General features: G+C 53.3%; 1 protein-coding gene across 1 annotated transcript in view; it reads left to right on the top strand.

Moving 5' to 3' along the window:
- Positions 1 to 13,188, top strand: part of LOC148443017 (usherin-like) — a gene marked incomplete at its 5' end in the record, with an annotated part of 186,711 nt that overhangs the window by 112,057 nt on the left and 61,466 nt on the right. The gene's annotated exons all lie outside the window — the stretch shown is intronic.

The raw sequence follows: 13,188 nt of genomic DNA, 5'->3' as shown, positions 1-13,188 counted from the left end.
ATCACTGCTACACACACCACACGCTGATCACTGCTACACACACCACACGCTGATCACTGCTACACACACCACACGCTGATCTCTGCTACACAGACCACACGCTGATCACTGCTACACACACCACACGCTGATCACTGCTACACACACCACACGCTGATCACTGCTACAGAGACCACACGCTGATCACTGCTACAAACACCACACGCTGATCACTGCTACACACACCACACGCTGATCACTGCTACACAGACCACACGCTGATCACTGCTACACACACCACACGCTGATCTCTGCTACACACACCAGACGCTGATCACTGCTACACACACCACACGCTGATCACTGCTACACACACCACACGCTGATCACTGCTACACACACCACACGCTGATCACTGCTACACACACCACACGCTGATCACTGCTACACAGACCACACACTGATCTCTGATACACACACCACACGCTGATCACTGCTACACAGACCACACGCTGATCACTGCTACACAGACCACACGCTGATCACTGCTACACAGACCACACGCTTGTCTCTGCTACACAGACCACACGCTGATCTCTGCTACACACCCCACACGCTGATCTCTGCTACACAGACCACACGCTGATCTCTGCTACACACACCACACGCTGATCACTGCTACACACACCACACGCTGATCACTGCTACACAGACCACACGCTGGTCTCTGATACACACATCACACGCTGATCTCTGCTACACAGACCACACGCTGATCTCTGCTACACACACCACACGCTGATCTCTGCTACACACACCACACGCTGATCTCTGCTACACACACCACACGCTGATCACTGCTACACACACCACACGCTGATCACTGCTACACACACCACACGCTGATCACTGCTACACACACCACACGCTGATCACTGCTACACACACCACACGCTGATCACTGCTACACAGACCACACGCTGATCACTGCTACACACACCACACGCTGATCACTGCTACACACACCACACGCTGATCACTGCTACACACACCACACACTGATACACTGCTACACACACCACACTCTGATCACTGCTACACAGACCACACACTGATCACTGCTACACAGACCACACACTGATCACTGCTACACACACCACACGCTGATCACTGCTACACAGACCACACGCTGATCACTGCTACACAGACCACACGCTGATCACTGCTACAGACACCACACGCTGATCACTGCTACACACACCACACGCTGATCACTGCTACACACACCACACGCTGATCACTGCTACACAGACCACACGCTGATCTCTGATACACACACCACACGCTGATCACTGCTACACACACCACACCCTGATCACTGCTACACACACCACACGCTGATCACTGCTACACACACCACACGCTGATCACTGCTACACACCCCACACGCTGATCTCTGCTACACAGACCACACGCTGATCACTGCTACACACACCACACGCTGATCACTGCTACACACACCACACGCTGATCACTGCTACAGAGACCACACGCAGATCTCTGCTACACACACCACACGCTGAACACTGCTACACACACCACACGCTGATCACTGCTACACACACCACACTGATCACTGCTACACACACCACACGCTGATCACTGCTACACAGACCACACGCTGATCACTGCTACACACACCACACGCTGATCACTGCTACACACACCACACGCTGATCACTGCTACACACACCACACGCTGATCACTGCTACACACACCACACGCTGATCACTGCTACACAGACCACACGCTGATCACTGCTACACACACCACACGCTGATCACTGCTACACACACCACACGCTGATCACTGCTACACACACCAGACGCTGATCACTGCTACACACACCAGACGCTGATCACTGCTACACACACCAGACGCTGATCACTGCTACACACCCCCTACGCTGATCACTGCTACACACACCACACGCTGATCACTGCTACACACACCACACGCTGATCACTGCTACACACACCACACGCTGATCACTGCTACACACACCACACGCTGATCACTGCTACACACACCACACGCTGATACACTGCTACACAGACCACACGCTGATCACTGCTACACACACCACACACTGATCTCTGCTACACACACCACACGCTGATCACTGCTACACAGACCACACGCTGATCACTGCTACACAGACCACACGCTGATCACTGCTACACACACCACACGCTGATCTCTTATACACACACCACACGCTGATCACTGCTACACACACCACACGCTGATCACTGCTACACACACCACACGCTGATCACTGCTACACACACCACACGCTGATCACTGCTACACAGACCACACGCTGATCACTACTACACACACCACACGCTGATCACTGCTACACACACCACACACTGATCACTGCTACACACACCACACGCTGATCACTGCTACACACACCACACACTGATCACTGCTACACACACCACACGCTGATCACTGCTACACACACCACACGCTGATCACTACTACACACACCACACACTGATACACTGCTACACAGACCACACGCTGATCACTGCTACACACACCACACGCTGATCTCTGCTACACAGACCACACGCTGATCTCTGCTACACACACCACACGCTGATCACTGCTACACAGACCACACGCTGATCTCTGCTACACAGACCACACGCTGATCACTGCTACACAGACCACACGCTGATCACTGCTACACAGACCACACGCTGATCTCTGCTACACAGACCACACGCTGATCTCTGCTACACAGACCACACGCTGATCACTGCTACACAGACCACACGCTGATCACTGCTACACAGACCACACGCTGGTCTCTGATACACACACCACACGCTGATCACTGCTACACAGACCACACGCTGATCTCTGATACACACACCACACGCTGATCACTGCTACACACACCACACCCTGATCACTGCTACACACACCACACGCTGATCACTGCTACACACACCACACGCTGATCACTGCTACACACCCCACACGCTGATCTCTGCTACACAGACCACACGCTGATCACTGCTACACACACCACACGCTGATCACTGCTACACACACCACACGCTGATCACTGCTACACAGACCACACGCTGATCACTGCTACACACACCACACGCTGATCACTGCTACACACACCACACGCTGATCACTGCTACACACACCACACGCTGATACACTGCTACACACACCACACTCTGATCACTGCTACACAGACCACACACTGATCACTGCTACACAGACCACACACTGATCACTGCTACACACAACACACGCTGATCTCTGCTACACACACCACACGCTGATCACTGCTACACAGACCACACGCTGATCACTGCTACACAGACCACACGCTGATCTCTGCTACACACACCACACGCTGATCACTGCTACACACACCACACGCTGATCACTGCTACACACACCACACGCTGATCACTGCTACACACACCACACGCTGATCACTGCTACACACACCACACGCTGATCACTGCTACACAGACCACACGCTGATCACTGCTACACACACCACACCCTGATCACTGCTACACAGACCACACGCTGATCACTGCTACACACACCACACGCTGATCACTGCTACACACCCCACACGCTGATCTCTGCTACACAGACCACACGCTGATCACTGCTACACACACCACACGCTGATCACTGCTACACACACCACACGCTGATCACTGCTACAGAGACCACACGCAGATCTCTGCTACACATACCACTTGCTGATCTCTGCTACACACACCACACGCTGAACACTGCTACACACACCACACGCTGATCACTGCTACACACACCACACTGATCACTGCTACACACACCACACGCTGATCACTGCTACACAGACCACACGCTGATCACTGCTACACACACCACACGCTGATCACTGCTACACACACCACACGCTGATCACTGCTACACACACCACACGCTGATCACTGCTACACAGACCACACGCTGATCACTGCTACACAGACCACACGCTGATCACTGCTACACACACCACACGCTGATCACTGCTACACACACCACACGCTGATCACTGCTACACACACCACACGCTGATCACTGCTACACACACCACACGCTGATCACTGCTACACACACCAGACGCTGATCACTGCTACACACCCCCTACGCTGATCACTGCTACACACACCACACGCTGATCACTGCTACACACACCACACGCTGATCACTGCTACACACACCACACGCTGATCTCTGCTACACAGACCACACGCTGATCACTGCTACACACACCACACGCTGATCACTGCTACACACACCACACGCTGATCACTGCTACAGAGACCACACGCTGATCACTGCTACAAACACCACACGCTGATCACTGCTACACACACCACACGCTGATCACTGCTACACAGACCACACGCTGATCACTGCTACACACACCACACGCTGATCACTGCTACACACACCAGACGCTGATCACTGCTACACACACCAGACGCTGATCACTGCTACACACCCCACACGCTGATCACTGCTACACACACCACACGCTGATCTCTGCTACACACACCAGACGCTGATCACTGCTACACACACCACACGCTGATCACTGCTACACACACCACACGCTGATCACTGCTACACACACCACACGCTGATCACTGCTACACACACCACACGCTGATCACTGCTACACAGACCACACACTGATCTCTGATACACACACCACACGCTGATCACTGCTACACACACCACACCCTGATCACTGCTACACACACCACACACTGATCACTGCTACACACACCACACGCTGATCACTGCTACACACACCACACGCTGATCACTGCTACACACCCCACACGCTGATCTCTGCTACACAGACCACACGCTGATCACTGCTACACACACCACACGCTGATCACTGCTACACACACCACACGCTGATCACTGCTACAGAGACCACACGCAGATCTCTGATACACATACCACTTGCTGATCTCTGCTACACACACCACACGCTGAACACTGCTACACACACCACACGCTGATCACTGCTACACACACCACACTGATCACTGCTACACACACCACACGCTGATCACTGCTACACAGACCACACGCTGATCACTGCTACACACACCACACGCTGATCACTGCTACACACACCACACGCTGATCACTGCTACACACACCAGACGCTGATCACTGCTACACACACCACACGCTGATCACTGCTACACACACCAGACGCTGATCACTGCTACACACCCCCTACGCTGATCACTGCTACACACACCACACGCTGATCACTGCTACACACACCACACGCTGATCACTGCTACACACACCACACGCTGATCACTGCTACACACACCACACGCTGATCACTGCTACACACCCCACACGCTGATCACTGCTACACACACTACACGCTGATCACTGCTACACAGACCACACGCTGATCTCTGATACACACACCACACGCTGATCACTGCTACACACACCACACCCTGATCACTGCTACACACACCACACACTGATCACTGCTACACACACCACACGCTGATCACTGCTACACACACCACACGCTGATCACTGCTACACACACCACACGCTGATCACTGCTACACAGACCACACGCTGATCACTGCTACACACACCACACGCTGATCACTGCTACACACACCACACGCTGATCTCTGCTACACAGACCACACGCTGATCACTGCTACACACACCACACACTGATCACTGCTACACACACCACACGCTGAGCACTGCTACACACACCACACGCTGATCACTGCTACACACACCACACGCTGATACACTGCTACACAGACCACACGCTGATCACTGCTACACACACCACACGCTGATCTCTGCTACACACACCACACGCTGATCACTGCTACACAGACCACACGCTGATCACTGCTACACAGACCACACGCTGGTCTCTGATACACACACCACACTTTGATCACTGCTACACACCCCACACGCTGATCTCTGCTACACAGACCACACGCTGATCACTGCTACACACACACCACACGCTGATCACTGCTACACACACCACACGCTGATCACTGCTACACACACCACACGCTGATCACTGCTACACACACCACACGCTGATCACTGCTACACAGACCACACGCTGATCTCTGATACACACACCACACGCTGATCACTGCTACACACACCACACGCTGATCACTGCTACAGAGACCACACGCTGATCACTGCTACACACACCACACGCTGATCACTGCTACACAGACCACACACTGATCACTGCTACACACACCACACGCTGATCACTGCTACACACACCACACGCTGATCACTGCTACACACACACCACACGCTGATCACTACTACACACACCACACACTGATCACTGCTACACACACCACACGCTGATCACTGCTACACACACCACACGCTGATCACTGCTACACACACCACACGCTGATCACTGCTACACACACCACACACTGATACACTGCTACACAGACCACACGCTGATCACTGCTACACACACCACACGCTGATCTCTGCTACACAGACCACACGCTGATCTCTGCTACACACACCACACGCTGATCACTGCTACACAGACCACACGCTGATCTCTGCTACACAGACCACACGCTGATCACTGCTACACAGACCACACGCTGATCACTGCTACACAGACCACACGCTGATCTCTGCTACACAGACCACACGCTGATCTCTGCTACACACCCCACACGCTGATCTCTGCTACACAGACCACACGCTGATCTCTGCTACACACACCACACGCTGATCACTGCTACACAGACCACACGCTGATCACTGCTACACAGACCACACGCTGGTCTCTGATACACACATCACACGCTGATCTCTGCTACACAGACCACACGCTGATCTCTGCTACACACACCACACGCTGATCTCTGCTACACACACCACACGCTGATCTCTGCTACACACACCACACGCTGATCACTGCTACACACACCACACGCTGATCACTGCTACACACACCACACGCTGATCACTGCTACACACACCACACGCTGATCACTGCTACACACACCACACGCTGATCACTGCTACACACACCACACACTGATACACTGCTACACACACCACACTCTGATCACTGCTACACACCCCACACGCTGATCACTGCTACACAGACCACACGCTGATCTCTGCTACACACACCACACGCTGATCACTGCTACACAGACCACACGCTGATCACTGCTACACACACCACACACTGATCACTGCTACACACACCACACCCTGATCACTGCTACACACACCACACACTGATCACTGCTACACACACCACACGCTGATCACTGCTACACACACCACACGCTGATCACTGCTACACAGACCACACGCTGATCACTGCTACACACACCACACGCTGGTCTCTGATACACACACCACACTCTGATCACTGCTACACACACCACACCCTGATCACTGCTACACACACCACACGCTGATCACTGCTACACACACCACACGCTGATCACTGCTACACACACCACACGCTGATCACTGCTACACAGACCACACGCTGATCACTGCTACACAGACCACACGCTGATCCCTGCTACACACACCACATGGTGATCACTACTACACACACACACCACACGCTGATCACTACTACACACCCCCTACGCTGATCACTGCTACACACCCCCTACGCTGATCACTGCTACACACACCACACGCTGATCACTGCTACACACCCCACACCCTGATCACTGCTACACACACCACACACTGATCACTGCTACACACACCACACGCTGATCACTGCTACACACACCACACGCTGATCACTGCTACACACCCCACACCCTGATCACTGCTACACACACCACACACTGATCACTGCTACACACACCACACGCTGATCACTGCTACACACACCACACACTGATCACTGCTACACACCCCACACGCTGATCACTGCTACACACCCCACACGCTGATCACTGCTACACACACCACACGCTGATCACTGCTACACACCCCACACCCTGATCACTGCTACACACACCACACACTGATCACTGCTACACACACCACACGCTGATCACTGCTACACACACCACACACTGATCACTGCTACACACACCACACACTGATCACTGCTACACACACCACACGCTGATCACTGCTACACACACCACACGCTGATCACTGCTACACAGACCACACGCTGATCTCTGATACACACACCACACGCTGATCACTGCTACACACACCACACGCTGATCACTGCTACACACACCACACGCTGATCACTGCTACACACCCCACACGCTGATCACTGCTACACACCCCACACGCTGATCACTGCTACACACCCCACACGCTGATCACTGCTACACACCCCACACCCTGATTACTGCTACACACACCACACGCTGATCACTGCTACACACACCACACGCTGATACACTGCTACACAGACCACACGCTGATCACTGCTACACACACCACACGCTGATCACTGCTACACACACCACACGCTGATCACTGCTACACACACCACACGCTGATCACTGCTACACAGACCACACGCTGATCTCTGATACACACACCACACGCTGATCACTGCTACACACACCACACGCTGATCACTGCTACACACACCACACGCTGATCACTGCTACACACACCACACGCTGATCACTGCTACACACACCAGACGCTGATCACTGCTACACACACCACACGCTGATCACTGCTACACACACCACACGCTGATACACTGCTACACAGACCACACGCTGATCACTGCTACACACACCACACGCTGATCTCTGCTACACACACCACACGCTGATCACTGCTACACAGACCACACGCTGGTCTCTGATACACACACCACACGCTGATCACTGCTACACACCCCACACGCTGATCTCTGCTACACAGACCACACGCTGATCACTGCTACACACACCACACGCTGATACACTGCTACACAGACCACACGCTGATCACTGCTACACACACCACACGCTGATCACTGCTACACACACCACACGCTGATCACTGCTACACACACCACACGCTGATCACTGCTACACACACCACACGCTGATCACTGCTACACAGACCACACGCTGATCTCTGATACACACACCACACGCTGATCACTGCTACACACACCACACGCTGATCACTGCTACACACACCACACGCTGATCACTGCTACACACACCACACGCTGATCACTGCTACACACACCAGACGCTGATCACTGCTACACACACCACACGCTGATCACTGCTACACACACCACACGCTGATACACTGCTACACAGACCACACGCTGATCACTGCTACACACACCACACGCTGATCTCTGCTACACACACCACACGCTGATCACTGCTACACAGACCACACGCTGGTCTCTGATACACACACCACACGCTGATCACTGCTACACACCCCACACGCTGATCTCTGCTACACAGACCACACGCTGATCACTGCTACACACACCACTTGCTGATCTCTGCTACACACACCACACGCTGATCACTGCTACACACACCACACGCTGATCACTGCTACACACACCACACGCTGATCTCTGCTACACACACCTCACGCTGATCACTGCTACACACACCACACGCTGATCACTGCTACACAGACCACACGCTGATCTCTGCTACACACACCACACGCTGATCACTGCTACACACACCACACGCTGATCACTGCTACACACACCACACGCTGATCACTGCTACACACACCAGACGCTGATCACTGCTACACACACCAGACGCTGATCACTGCTACACACCCCACACGCTGATCACTGCTACACACACCACACGATGATCTCTGCTACACACACCACACGCTGATCACTGCTACACACACCACACGCTGATCACTGCTACACACACCACACGCTGATCACTGCTACACACACCACACGCTGATCACTGCTACACACACCACACGCTGATCACTGCTACACACACCACACGCTGATCACTGCTACACACACCACACGCTGATCACTGCTACACACACCACACGCTGATCACTGCTACACACACACCACACGCTGATCACTGCTACACACACCACACCCTGATCACTGCTACACAGACCACACACTGATCACTGCTACACAGACCACACGCTGATCTCTAATACACACACCACACGCTGATCTCTAATACACACACCACACGCTGATCACTGCTACACACACCACACCCTGATCACTGCTACACACACCACACACTGATCACTGCTACACACACCACACGCTGATCTCTAATACACACACCACACGCTGATCTCTGCTACACACACCACACGCTGATCACTGCTACACACACCACACGCTGATCACTGCTACACACCCCACACGCTGATCTCTGCTACACAGACCACACGCTGATCACTGCTACACACACCACACGCTGATCACTGCTACACACACCACACGCTGATCTCTGCTACACAGACCACACGCTGATCACTGCTACACACACCACACGCTGATCACTGCTACACACACCACACACTGATACACTGCTACACACACCACACGCTGATCACTGCTACACACACCACACGCTGATACACTGCTACACAGACCACACGCTGATCTCTGCTACACACACCACACACTGATCACTGCTACACACACCACACCCTGGTCACTGCTATACACACGCCACACGCTGATCACTGCTACAGAGACCACACGCTGATCACTGCTACACAGACCACACGCTGATCTCTGATACACACACCACACGCTGATCACTGCTACACACACCACACGCTGATCACTGCTACACAGACCACACGCTGATCACTGCTACACACACCACACGCTGATCACTGCTACACACACCACACGCTGATCTCTGCTACACACACCACACGCTGATCACTGCTACACACACCACACGCTGATCACTGCTACACACACCACACGCTGATCACTGCTACACACACCACACGCTGATCACTGCTACACACACCACACGCTGATCACTGCTACACAGACCACACGCTGATCTCTGATACACACACCACACGCTGATCACTGCTACACACACCACACCCTGATCACTGCTACACACACCACACACTGATCACTGCTACACACACCACACGCTGATCACTGCTACACACACCACACGCTGATCACTGCTACACACACCACACGCTGATCACTGCTACACACACCACACGCTGATACACTGCTACACAGACCACACGCTCATCACTGCTACACACACCACACGCTGATCTCTGCTACACACATCACACGCTGATCTCTGCTACACAGACCACTTGCTGATCTCTGCTACACACCCCACACGCTGATCTCTGCTACACAGACCACACGCTGATCTCTGCTACACACACTACACGCTGATCACTGCTACACAGACCACACGCTGATCTCTGCTACACACACCACACGCTGATCACTGCTACACAGACCACACGCTGATCACTGCTACACAGACCACACGCTGGTCTCTGATACACACACCACACTTTGATCACTGCTACACACCCCACACGCTGATCTCTGCTACACAGACCACACGCTGATCACTGCTACACACACACCACACGCTGATCACTGCTACACACACCACACGCTGATCACTGCTACACACACCACACGCTGATCACTGCTACACACACCACACGCTGATCACTGCTACACAGACCACACGCTGATCTCTGATACACACACCACACGCTGATCACTGCTACACACACCACACGCTGATCACTGCTACAGAGACCACACGCTGATCACTGCTACACACACCACACGCTGATCACTGCTACACAGACCACACACTGATCACTGCTACACACACCACACGCTGATCACTGCTACACACACCACACGCTGATCACTGCTACACACACACCACACGCTGATCACTACTACACACACCACACACTGATCACTGCTACACACACCACACGCTGATCACTGCTACACACACCACACGCTGATCACTGCTACACACACCACACGCTGATCACTGCTACACACACCACACACTGATACACTGCTACACAGACCACACGCTGATCACTGCTACACACACCACACGCTGATCTCTGCTACACAGACCACACGCTGATCTCTGCTACACACACCACACGCTGATCACTGCTACACAGACCACACGCTGATCTCTGCTACACAGACCACACGCTGATCACTGCTACACAGACCACACGCTGATCACTGCTACACAGACCACACGCTGATCTCTGCTACACAGACCACACGCTGATCTCTGCTACACACCCCACACGCTGATCTCTGCTACACAGACCACACGCTGATCTCTGCTACACACACCACACGCTGATCACTGCTACACAGACCACACGCTGATCACTGCTACACAGACCACACGCTGGTCTCTGATACACACATCACACGCTGATCTCTGCTACACAGACCACACGCTGATCTCTGCTACACACACCACACGCTGATCTCTGCTACACACACCACACGCTGATCTCTGCTACACACACCACACGCTGATCACTGCTACACACACCACACGCTGATCACTGCTACACACACCACACGCTGATCACTGCTACACACACCACACGCTGATCACTGCTACACACACCACACGCTGATCACTGCTACACACACCACACACTGATACACTGCTACACACACCACACTCTGATCACTGCTACACACCCCACACGCTGATCACTGCTACACAGACCACACGCTGATCTCTGCTACACACACCACACGCTGATCACTGCTACACAGACCACACGCTGATCACTGCTACACACACCACACACTGATCACTGCTACACACACCACACCCTGATCACTGCTACACACACCACACACTGATCACTGCTACACACACCACACGCTGATCACTGCTACACACACCACACGCTGATCACTGCTACACAGACCACACGCTGATCACTGCTACACACACCACACGCTGGTCTCTGATACACACACCACACTCTGATCACTGCTACACACACCACACCCTGATCACTGCTACACACACCACACGCTGATCACT

The sequence above is a fragment of the Taudactylus pleione genome, unplaced genomic scaffold (assembly GCF_031769625.1).
Source record: "Taudactylus pleione unplaced genomic scaffold, aTauple2 ptg001352l, whole genome shotgun sequence".
Lineage (NCBI taxonomy): Eukaryota > Metazoa > Chordata > Amphibia > Anura > Myobatrachidae > Taudactylus > Taudactylus pleione.
This window is presented reverse-complemented; position numbering and strand designations above follow the sequence as displayed.